The sequence below is a fragment of the Tamandua tetradactyla genome, chromosome Y, assembly GCF_023851605.1.
Source record: "Tamandua tetradactyla isolate mTamTet1 chromosome Y, mTamTet1.pri, whole genome shotgun sequence".
Lineage (NCBI taxonomy): Eukaryota > Metazoa > Chordata > Mammalia > Pilosa > Myrmecophagidae > Tamandua > Tamandua tetradactyla.
The window spans coordinates 15,427,256-15,439,894 of NC_135354.1; the positions used below are offsets into that span (position 1 = coordinate 15,427,256).

The following is a 12,639-nucleotide window of genomic DNA, read 5'->3' on the forward strand; positions in this document are numbered from 1 at the left end:
AGGGAATGTTGGAGTTCTCCCTATGCAGTTTGCATTATTTTTGCAAGCTTGAAATTACTTCAAAACAAAAAGTTGAGAAGAGTAGCCAGTACTCAATGCAGAAAAAGAGAATCCCATTGTAGGACAATGAAGAGCAAATAAAATCTCTGAATCCCACATCCAGACATAAGCATAAGCCTTCATTTCCACTTGCTGCTATGACAAATGATCACAAACTGAGTAGCTTAAGCCAGCATACATGAATTATCTTATTGCACTGGAGGTGCAGAGCCCAGAAGCAGTCTCACTGGGCTAAAATCGAGGGGTTGGCAGGGCCTGTCTGGAAGCTCTGGGGAAAATCCATTTCCTCGCCCTTTCCAGCTTCCAGAGCTGTCCCTTCTGCCATGGAAGGTATCAGCTTCGAACGTTCTCACTGTCCCTCCCTCCTTCCCTCCTTCCTCCCGCCTTCCCTTCTCTCCATTTCTCCCTTTTCCTTTTTTTAAAGAAACAGGATTATATCTAACACAGTTTTAAAATCTGCCTTTTAATAAGCAACTTGGGGAACTTTAAAAAAATTATTTCTTCAACATAATATTGAATTGCTGTGAAATATCCCATTATAGAGATATAAAGTGGTTTAACAAATATATTCTCCAAATGGGATTTTTATTTTCTATTTGTCCCAGTTGTAAACTCAGATACAAAGTTCATTGGCTGTGGGCGGTGCCACAGTGGTCCAGTGGCAGAATTCTCGCCTGCCATGCTGGAGACCCAGGCTCGATTCCCAGTGCCTGCCCATGTAAAAAAAAAAAAAAGAGGTTCATTGACTGTGTCTTCCGTTCACATCCCTATGCACATGTCTGCATTTGCTTGGGATAAGCTCCTTTTCGTGGAAACACTGTGAACAAAGGCTTCAGTGGAATTTTGACTTCTAGGTAATGCTTAGCTGTAAGAGCTGACTACTTGCCATCATCTGCCTTTCGGGCAGCCTCGTTTATGTAGCAGCCCCACTGAAGCTATTGGCATGCTTGACCCTGCCTTCCACTTGTCTCCCCACCTGCAGCCTGTTCCAACAAACCTGGCGCCCACGCCTCAGCTCGGAGGAGGTCATTTCCGAGGAGCGAAGAGCATGTGTCCCAGTGTGTAGTCAGTGATCCTTCACAGGTGAAGCTCACCCGGGCTCTGCACATCTGCTAGCATCTGCATTTGACACAGGCACTGCTTCCCTCCCCCATTATTTATTTATTTTAACCTATATTTTTTACTCATCCTTCCATACCGTAAATAAAAGAAGCATCAGGACAAGTTTTTCACAATCACACAGTCATACTGCGAAAGCTATACCATTATACAATCATCTTCAAGAAACATGGCTACTGGAACACAGCTCTACCGTTTCAGGCACTTCTCTCTAGCTTCTCTAATACACCTTACACTAAAAAGGGGATATCTATACAATGCGTAAGAATAACCTCCAGGATAACCTCTCCATTCTGTTTGAAATCTCTCAGCCACTGACACTTTATTTTGTCTCATTTCTCTCATCCCCCTTTTGGTTGAGAAGGTTTTCTCAACCAGTCCCAGCTCATTCTACGACTTCTGTCCCAGGTTGCCAGGGAGGTTTACACCGCTGGGAGTCATGTCCCACGTAGAAAGGGGAAAGGCAGTGAGTTTACTTGTTGTGTTGGCTGGAGAGAGAGGCCACATCTGAGCAACAAAAGAGGTTCTCTGGGGGGTGACTCTTAGGCCTAATTTTAAGTAGGCTTGACCTATCCTTTGTGGGGTTAAGTTTCATATGAACAAACCCCAAGACTGGGGACTCAGCCTCTAGCTTTGGTTGTCCACACTGCTTGTAAGAATATCAAGAATTCAACTTGGGGAAGTTGAGTTTTCCCCCTTTCTTGCCATTCCCCCAAGGAGACTTGGCAAATACTTTTTTATTCACTGTTCAAATCACTCCGGGATTTATTGGGGCATCACTCTGGACAAACCTACAAAACCTCAAGGCACTCCTTTTTAGAAAATGCCATCCCCTCACCGTGATATGGCTTAGATACCAATTTGGTGGGACATGTGAGAGTGATTAGGAGACAACTTTGAATTGGTCCGAGAGACCTTGAAAGGGGATTCTGAGGATCCATTACCAGACATCCCCACCCACCCCCAAAGAGCTGACGGAGAGTCAGTGAGGACACAGGATGAAGAAAAGGACCCACAGGCAGTGCTCAGGCCAGCAAGGCCTGGGTGTGGCCATGGGCATCGGAGCCTAGCAACCGAGAATGTGGAAGGCGAGGACAGAGGGTGGCGGAATCACAAGGGAAAGCTGGGAAGAGGCAAGAGCTCGCAGCTGCGTCAGTGAAGGAGCCGGTGGAGAGGATTGCAGCGACGCATCTGAGAGCGGCTGCGGCCCTGTGGCCCCCGCTGGCCCAGTGAGCTAGCCGTTGTCCCCACGGACACCTACTCCCGCAGAGACCGCACACAGGTTGGTGGGGGTGCCGTCTCCTCCAGCCTGGGGACAGTCTCATGCCTGGATTACATTGTGATTCTTTAGAGGCGTGGGTGTTTGTTTCACTCTCCCTCTCGATGAATCGCTGGCCATAACTTCTTTACTATTTTGGGGCCCCTTTCCTGGCTCTGTCCTGACAGGGTTTCAGATAAGCTTTCATAAATGCTCCTCATCTGTAATGCCTGAAGCAGGAAGGAGGACCTAATCCACTTTCTGTCTCTATGGCTTTGCCTCTTCTGGACACTTCACATAAAGAGAATGCTACAAATTGTGGTCTTTTACGTGTGGCCTGTCTGACTTGGATCATGTTTTCAAGGGTCATCCATCTTGTAGCGTGTCTCAGTTCACTCAGGGCAGAATAAGAAGCCCCGTTTTATTTAACCATTCTGTTGCTGATGGACACGGGTTGTTTCCACTCTTTGGCTACTATGAATGATGAGCACTCATGTACAAGGTTTTGTGTGGAGACATGTTTTCAATTTTCTCCGCAGACTCAGGGCCATGTGGTAACTCTCTGTTTCAGTTTTTCAGGAACTGCTGGACTCTTTTCCAAGGTGGCCGCACCATTTTACAGTCCTGCCAACACCCTAGGAGGATTCCAGTTTTCCCGTATTCTTGCCAACACTTGTTATTATCTGTCTTTTTTTAAATTAATTAATGGAAAAAAGAAAAAAAAGAAATTAACCCAACATTTAGAAATCATACCATTCTACATATGCAATCAGTAATTCTTAACATCATCACATAGATGCATGATCATCGTTTCTTAGTACATTTGCATCGGTTTAGAAGAACTAGCAACACAACAGAAAAAGATATAGAATGTTAATATAGAGAAAAAATAAAAGTAATAATAATAGTAAAAACAAACAAACAAAAAAACAACCAGACAGACAAACACAAACAAAAAACAAAACAAAACAACAACAACAACAAAAAACCAATAGCTCAGATGCAGCCTCATTCAGTGTTTTAACATGATTACTTTACAATTAGGTATTATTGTGTTGTCCATTTTAGAGTTTTTGTATCTAGTCCTGCTGCACAGTCTGTATCCCTTCAGCTCCAATTACCCATTATCTTACCCTGTTTCTAACTCCTGCTGGACTCTGTTACCAATGACATATTCCAAGTTTATTCTCGAATGTCGGTTCACATCAGTGGGACCATACAGTATTTGTCCTTTAGTTTTTGGCTAGACTCACTCAGCATAATGTTCTCTAGGTCCATCCATGTTATTACATGCTTCATAAGTTTATCCTGTCTTAAACCTGCATAATATTCCATCGTATGTATATACCACAGTTTATTTAGCCACTCGTCTGTTGATGGACATTTTGGCTGTTTCCATCTCTTTGTAATTGTAAATAACGCTGCTATAAACATTGGTGTGCAAATGTCCGTTTGTGTCTTTGCCCTTAAGTCCTTTGAGTAGATTCCCAGCAATGGTATTGCTGGGTCGTATGGCAATTCTATATTCAGCTTTTTGAGGAACCACCAAACTGCCTTCCACAGTGGTTGCACCATTTGACAATCCCACCAACAGTGGATAAGTGTGCCTCTTTCTCCGCATCCTCTCCAGCACTTGTCGTTTTCTGTTTTGTTGATACTGGCCATTCTGGTGGGTGTGAGATGATATCTCATTGTGGTTTTTATTTGCATTTCTCTAATGGCCAGGGACATTGAGCATCTCTTCATGTGCCTTTTGGCCATTTGTATTTCCTCTTCTGAGAGGTGTCTGTTCAAGTCTTTTTCCCATTTTGTAATTGGGTTGGCTGTCTTTTTGTTGTTGAGTTGAACAATCTCTTTATAAATTCTGGATACTAGACCTTTATCTGATACGTCATTTCCAAATATTGTCTCCCATTGCGTAGGCTGTCTTTCTACTTTCTTGATGAAGTTCTTTGATGCACAAAAGTGTTTAATTTTGAGGAGCTCCCATTTATTTATTTCCTTCTTCAGTGTTCTTGCTTTAGGTTTAAGGTCCATAAAACCGCCTCCAATTGTAAGTTTCATAAGATATCTCCCAACATTTTCCTCTAACTGTTTTATGGTCTTAGACCTAATGTTTAGATCTTTGATCCATTTTGAGGTAACTTTTGTATAAGGTGTGAGATATTGGTCCTCTTTCATTCTTTTGCATATGGATATCCAGTTCTCTAGGCACCATTTATTGAAGAGACTGTTCTGTCCCAGGTGAGTTGGCTTGACTGCCTTATCAAAGATCAAATGTCCATAGATGAGAGGGTCTATATCTGAGCACTCTATTCAATTCCATTGGTCTATATATCTATCTTTATGCCAATACCATGCTGTTTTGACCACTGTGGCTTCATAATATGCCTTAAAGTCAGGCAGCGTGAGACCTCCAGCTTCGTTTTTTTTCCTCAAGATCTTTTTAGCAAATCGGAGCATCCTGCCCTTCCAGATAAATTTGCTTATTGGTTTTTCTATTTCTGAAAAATAAGTTGTTGGGATTTTGATTGGTATTGCATTGAATCTGTAAATCAATTTAGGTAGGATTGACATCTTAACTATATTTAGTCTTCCAATCCATGAATACAGTATGCCCTTCCATCTATTTAGGTCTTCTGTGATTTCTTTTAACAGTTTTTTGTAGTTTTCTTTATATAGGTTTTTTGTCTCTTTAGTTAAATTTATTCCTAGGTATTTTATTCTTTTAGTTGCAATTGTAAATGGGATTCGTTTCTTGATTTCCCCCTCAGCTTGTTCATTACTAGTGTATAGAAATGCTACAGATTTTTGAATGTTGATCTTGTATCCTACTACTTTGCTGTACTCATTTATTAGCTCTAGTAGCTTTGTGGTGGATTTCTCCGGGTTTTCGACGTATAGTATCATATCGTCTACAAACAGTGATAGTTTTACTTCTTCCTTTCCAATTTTGATGCCTTGTATTTCTTTTTCTTGTCTAATTGCTCTGGCTAGAACCTCCAACACAATGTTCAATAATAGTGGTGATAGTGGACATCCTTGTCTTGTTCCTGATCTTAGGGGGAAAGTTTTCAATTTTTCCCCATTGAGGATGATATCTGCTGTGGGTTTTTCATACATTCCCTCTATCATTTTAAGGAAGTTCCCTTGTATTCCTATCTTTTGAAGTGTTTTCAACAAGAAAGGATGTTGAATCTTGTCAAATGCCTCCTCTGCATCAATTGAGATGATCATGTGATTTTTCTGCTTTGATTTGTTGATATGGTGTATTACATTAATTGATTTTCTTATGTTGAACCATCCTTGCATACCTGGGATGAATCCTACTTGGTCATGATGTATAATTCTTTTAATGTGTTGTTGGATACGATTTGCTAGAATTTTATTGAGGATTTTTGCATCTATATTCATTAGAGAGATTGGTCTGTAGTTTTCTTTTTTTGTAATATCTTTGCCTGGTTTTGGTATGAGGGTGATGTTGGCTTCATAGAATGAATTAGGTAGTTTTCCCTCCACTTCAATTTTTTTGAAGAGTTTGAGGAGAGTTGGTACTAATTCTTTCTGGAATGTTTGATAGAATTCACATGTGAAGCCATCTGGTCCTGGACTTTTCTTTTTAGGAAGCTTTTGGATGACTAATTCAATTTCTTTACTTGTGATTGGTTTGTTGAGGTCATCTATTTCTTCTTGAGTTAAAGTTGGTTGTTCATGTCTTTCCAGGAACCCGTCCATTTCATCTAAATTGTTGTATTTATTAGCGTAAAGTTTGTTCATAGTATCCTGTTATTACCTCCTTTATTTCTGTGAGGTCAGTAGTTATGTCTCCTCTTCGATTTCTGATCTTATTTATTTGCATCCTCTCTCTTCTTCTTTTTGTCAATCTTGCTAAGGGCCCATCAATCTTATTGATTTTCTCATAGAACCAACTTCTGGTCTTATTGATTTTCTCTATTGTTTTCATGTTTTCAATTTCATTGATTTCTGCTCTGATCTTTGTTATTTCTTTCCTTTTGCTTGCTTTGGGATTAGTTTGCTGTTCTTTCTCCAGTTCTTCCAAGTGGACAGCTAATTCCTGCATTTTTGCCTTTTCTTCTTTTCTGATATAGGCATTTAGGGCAATAAATTTCCCTCTTAGCACTGCCTTTGCTGCGTCCCATAAGTTTTGATATGTTGTGTTTTCATTTTCATTCGCCTTGAGGTATTTACTAATTTCTCTTGCAATTTCTTCTTTGACCCACTCGTTGTTTAAGAGTGCGTTGTTGAGCCTCCACGTGTTTGTGGATTTTCTGGCACTCCGCCTATTATTGATTTCCAACTTCATTCCTTTATGATCCGAGAAAGTGTTGTGTATGATTTCAGTCTTTTAAAATTTGTTAAGACTTGCTTTGTGACCCAGCATATGGTCTATCTTTGAGAATGATCCATGAGCACTTGAGAAAAAGGTGTATCCTGCTGTTGTGGGATGTAATGTCCTATAAATGTCTGTTAAGTCTAGCTCATTTATAGTAATATTCAGATTCTCTATTTCTTTATTGATCCTCTGTCTAGATGTTCTGTCCATTGATGAGAGTGGTGAATTGAAGTCTCCAACTATTATGGTATATGTGTCTATTTCCCTTTTCAGTGTTTGCAGTGTATTCCTTACGTATTTTGGGGCCTTCTTGTTCGGTGCATAAATATTTATGATTGTTCTGTCTTCTTGTTGAATTGTCCCTTTTATTAGTAGATAGTGTCCTTCTTTGTCTCTTTTAACTGTTTTACATTTGAAGTCTAATTTGTTGGATATTAGTATAGGCACTCCTGCTCTTTTCTGGTTGTTATTTGCATGAAATATCTTTTCCCAACCTTTCACTTTCAACCTATGTTTATCTTTGGGTCTAAGATGTGTTTCCTGTAGATAGCATATAGAAGGATCCTGTTTTTTAATCCATTCTGCCAGTCTATGTCTTTTGATTGGGGAATTCAGTCCATTAACATTTAGTGTTATTACTGTTTGGATAATATTTTCCTCTACCATTTTGCCTTTTGTATTATATATATCATATCTGACTTTCCTTCTTTCTACACTCTTCTCCATACCTCTCTCTTCTGTCTTTTCATATCTGACTCTAGTGCTCCCTTTAGTATTTCTTGCAGAGCTGGTCTCTTGGTCACAAGTTCTCTCAGTGACTTTTTGCCTGAGAATGTTTTAATTTCTCCCTCATTTTTGAAGGACAATTTTGCTGGATATAGGAGTCTTGGTTGGCAGTTTTTCTCTTTTAGTAAATTAAATATATCATCCCACTGTCTTCTAGCTTCCATGGTTTTTGCTGAGAAATCTACACATAGTCTTATTGGGTTTCCCTTGTATGTGATGGATTGTTTTTCTCTTGCTGCTTTCAAGATCCTCTCTTTCTCTTTGACCTCTGACATTCTAACTAGTAAGTGTCTTGGAGAACGCCTATTTGGGTCTAATCTCTTTGGGGTGCGCTGCACTTCTTGGATCTGTAATTTTAGGTCTTTCATAAGAGTTGGGAAGTTTTCAGTGATAATTTCTTCCATTAGTTTTTCTCCTCCTTTTCCCTTCTCTTCTCTTTCTGGGACACCCACAACACGTATATTTGTGCGGTTCATATTGTCCTTGAGTTCCCTGATACCCTGTTCAAATTTTTCCATTCTTTTCCCAATAGTTTCTGTTTCTTTTTGGAATTCAGATGTTCCATCCTCCAAATCACTAATTCTATCTTCTGTCTTTTTAAATCTATCATTGTAGGTATCCATTGCTTTTTCCATCTTTTCTACTTTATTCTTCATTTCCATAAGTTCTGTGATTTGTTTTTTCAGTTTTTCTATTTCTTCTTTTTGTTCAGCCCATGTCTTCTTCATGTCCTCCCTCAATTTATCGATTTCGTTTTTGAAGAGGTTTTCCATTTCTGTTCGTATATTCAGCATTAGTTGTCTCAGCTCCTGTATCTCATTTGAACTATTGGTTCATTCCTTTGACTGGGCCATATTTTCAATTTTTTGAACGTAATCCATTATCTTCTGCTGGCGTCTGGGCATTTAGTCAGATTTCCCTGGGTGCTGGACCCAACAATTTGGAAGATTTTTCTGTGAAATCTCTGGCATCTGTTTTTCTTATCCTGCCCAGTAGGTGGTGCTCGTGGCGCACATTTGTCTGCGGGTCCCACCAGTAAAAGGTGCTGTGGGTCCTTTAACTTTGGAAAACTCTCGCCGTCGGGGAGGTTCGCCAGCTGAAGCGGCTTGGAAGAGTGTCAGCCGGCCCAGGGTCCGAACGCGGGGAGGGTCGCCGGCCGCCGCAGCCCGGGAGAGCGCCCGTCCGAATTTCCTAGTCGGCCCCGGGCACCAAGCGTGGTGGGAGGGCGCCAGCCGCCGCGGCCCGCCCGGGAGAGTGCACCGTTCCTGGGGAGTCACGTGCTTGGAAGGGCCCCCCTCCCCCCCGTCACCGTTCTCTGTGGCCTTGGGATTTCCGATCCAATTCTCTCAGTTGGTCCGGGGGGCTGCACGTGGTGTGGGCGCCAGCCGCCGCGGCTTGAGGGGACCGCCTGTCCAATTCTCCCAGCCAGCCCGGGAAGGGGGAAGGGAGGAACTCCGGCCGCTTGCCGTCCCGCCCGGGGAAGCCCGTGCCCCTCGGCGATCTCACCGGAGCGGGTTCTCTCAGCCAGTCAGCCGTTCCAAGATGGGGTACGCTGTCTTTTTGATCTCTGTCGTGGCTCTGGAAGCTGTTCTGTATCGTTTCTACTCCCCTAGTAGCTGTTCTGGAGGAGGAACTAAGATCCGCGCGTCTTACTAAGCCGCCATCTTCTCTGGAAGTCCCTTATCTGTCTTCTTAATATTAGAACACTGTATGTCTTGAACCACTGGGTACTCCCAGAGGCAAGGAATCTTGGGGACAGGAGATACTTGAGGATTTGGCTTAATTGTTGTTTTCTGGCTTTTTTTTTTTTTTTTGTCCTGGGATAGTTTAAAACACAAATTTCCTAATCATATCCTGACTCATAACGTAAAAGACCCAATGATTTGGCTCCCTTGAATTCAGCAAGCCTTATAAACTCTGAAATGCCTTTTCTAAGAGGGGGAGTGTGTCTCGTGGCAGGGGTCACCATTGTGGTGGTCAGAAAATGGACCAGGGCCTCCAAAGGGAAAGCAGGGCAAGGAAACACCAACCGCCTCACCTTAAGAAATTAATAGTGAGGCTGCTTCAAGATGACAGTACAATGGTGACACGGTGCCAATATCACAAAATGAAGGAGAGAATTTGTGAATATTCTACATGGGATGAGATGGCCTGACTGGAAATTTAATCTGTTTGTGAAGGTTGCTGGCCAGACCACATTTTGTACGATTCTATTTCTATGAAATGGCCGTGACAGACAAATCCATGGAGACAAGGAGTGGATTAGGGGTTGCCTAGGGCTGGGGGGAAGGGGGGATGGGCAGTGTGTGCTGACGGGCATGGAGTTTCTCTTTAGGTAAGGAAACCACTTCTGGAAGTACATACTGGTGATGGTTGCACAATTTTTTGAGTATACTAAAACTCCCTGAACTGTACACTTAAAAGAGCAAATTTCATGGTATGTGAATTACGTCTCAATAAAACTATCAAAAAAAAAAAAAAAGATTTGCAGTGAGGGCTAAAGAGTGCCTGGAAAGTTAGGAGGTGCATTCCTAGAAGCCACCCCAGAAAACCAGCCCCGTTCCTTTACAATTCTCTTGTAAGTGGCCCATACTTTTGACAACCTATATAAGTGGACAGTCCACTCAGCTCCCATGTCACAATGGCTGTTTATAGCATTATTCCAAAGCTTTTGTAAAAGGCTTTAAAGTGCCCCATGAATGCTTATGTAGTTTTAAAATGGTCCATAGTGAACCATATGACTTCAATGACATGAAACCTCTAGCAGCAAGGAGAATCCAGACATATCCTACGAGTCCCGGTGGTCTTGTTGGGTGATGAGCTGGAAGAGGCACATAGGATGGTGGCTGCCGGTGAAGGAAGCCAAGATGCATTCCTGGACAAAAGTGATCCTGGTGAGACGGCTGGAAGTAGGGCTTCACAGGAGCCAACAACAAATGCATCCTTTTCTCCTCATTTACTCCTCACGGCGCCCCATAACCTTTCCGTGGGAGAGGGAGAGCCTTGGGCATCCACAGGACCCTGTGGTGTGAGTTAGAAAGGCTCTAGGGGTCTACAAGAAAGCTCTGGTGTCAACCTGTCATCAGCACCCATGTGGGTCTCTCCCCTGCTACAGGTTCATCCAGGGCTGGGAGAAAGTTCTGGAGGGGCCCGGATCTGGCATGTGGGTTTGGCGCGCTCCCTAAAGCCTGCTAACATTGTACTAAGTGGGATAATGTTCGTCCCAGCTGGGGAGAGTCTGTAAATGAATGGATGCTGTGCTGCTTTGAAACGATTAGGCACCCTTTAAGCCATGTTTTAATCCTGACCTTTAATCCCTATTCAGTACTGTAGATTGGAAATTTAATTAGATGATCTCCACGGAGATGTGCCTCACCCAATTGTGGGTATTAACCTTGACTAGATGAAGATGTGACTGCACTCATTCCAGGTGGGTCTTGATTACTTTACTGGAATCCTTTAAAAGAGGAAACATTTTGGAGAGTCCCTTTTAGAGTTAAGAGAGAGCTATGGGAGACCCATGAGAGCCCACACAGTCAGAGACCTGTGGAGATGAAGAAGGAAAACGCCCCTGGGAGAGTTTCATGAAGCAAGAAGCCTGGAGAGAAAGCTAGCAGATGTCGCCATGTTCGCCATGTGCCTTTCCAGCTGAGAGAGAAACCCAAACTTCATCGGCCTTTCTTGAGTGAAGGTAACCTCTTGTTGGTGCCTTAATTCGGACATTTTTATAGACTTGCTTTAGTTTGGGACATTTTCAAGGTCATAGAGCTATAAACTAGCAATTTATTAAATTCCCCCTTTTAAAAAGCCGTTCCATTTCTGGTGTATTGCATTCTGGCAGCTAGCAAACTAAAATAGATGCTTATGAACAAAAGGGGACAAAGGCCATGATAACCAGTTTGTGCCAGATGCACACTCCCCATGGCACGCATAATCCACAATGCATCCATCCGTTCTCCCGGGGAGGAAGTATTGGGACCCATTTTTTGCTCATTACAGGTGGTGCTGTTCTTGGTACCCTTTTTTTTTCTTTTTTTCCTACCATTTTCAGAATCAATTTCTAATTCACATACAAAATTAATGTCTAACTTAGTCCTGGTTCTGTGAGTTTTGATCAATGTGTACATTTGTGTTACCATCACCACAACCTAGACAGTATTTCCGTGGCCCCCTCTGCAGCCAACCTCTTCCTTCCCCAGGCAGCCTCTGATCTCTTTGCCATCCAAAGGCATCTCTGTGCCTTTTCCAGAATAGGGTATAAATAGAACCACACTCCAACTTGGACTCTGAAGGCTGGCTATGGCCACAGGTGGTTTTTCTGGAAGTCCTCGGTGGCCGTGTGGCATATGAATCTTCTGGAGGGGCATCATTCTCCCCCTTGGCTTCTTCTTGACCCCACTGTTGCATGTTGGGGGACGTTTGCAGCTGAAGTTATTGAGAGGGTTTGGGTTCTGCAGAAAGTCGTTTGGGGGACAACCCCGCAGAGGGGCTTCTAACCTTTCTCTGTGTGTGAGGAGTCCCCTCAAGATGTGGTGGTGGGTCACGCCAGATGCCTAATGGATGTCCCCAAACCAGCCGAGATAAGGCCACATGTGTACCACAAGGTGAGCTGTGAGGGGGTGGGGGACAGGAGGTGCACCTGCAGCTGGGAAGGGAGGAGGAATGAAATTGCCAAGACCTCTTAAGGCTGGGAAAGTTAAAAGAGGACAGGGGAGGCTCATGCAGGCACCTCGGGTAAGAAGTGCAGCCAGTTGGCAATGCTAGAATTAAAACTCAACCCGTAAAGAAGAGACCTTTGCTAGCCTTCGGTGTGTTGGGCTTTTCAGGCTACGAATCCTGCTGGAGGGACTTCTCTGTACCCGGCTCTTAGCCAGGGGCCGGGCTCCTGGCTCTGGGGGCACTTCCTTTCTGTCTGTCTCCATGCCTCTGTCCCTCGAGCTCCTTTAGGGAAAGGACTTGAGTCCTCTAACATTTTCATCTGCTGACTGCCTTCATTTCCTTACCTTCTGTGTGCACTAGGGCTGCCGTGAGGAAGTTGTGACAAGCAAAGAAAAAGCCGCCA

The 12,639-nt window shown here is 43.0% G+C and overlaps 1 protein-coding gene across 2 annotated transcripts in view; it reads left to right on the top strand.

Moving 5' to 3' along the window:
- The first annotated feature begins 2,018 nt into the window (after positions 1 to 2,018).
- The window catches only part of LOC143672587 (claudin-34-like), a 44,949-nt gene continuing 34,328 nt past the window's right edge, over positions 2,019 to 12,639 (top strand). Inside the window, exon 1 of one of the 2 annotated variants that reach the window (XM_077147180.1) lies at positions 2,019 to 2,461. The gene's annotated coding sequence lies outside the window, so the exon portion shown is untranslated. The remainder of the gene's footprint in view (positions 2,462 to 12,639) is intronic. The other variant, XR_013169907.1, reaches the window with a different exon arrangement.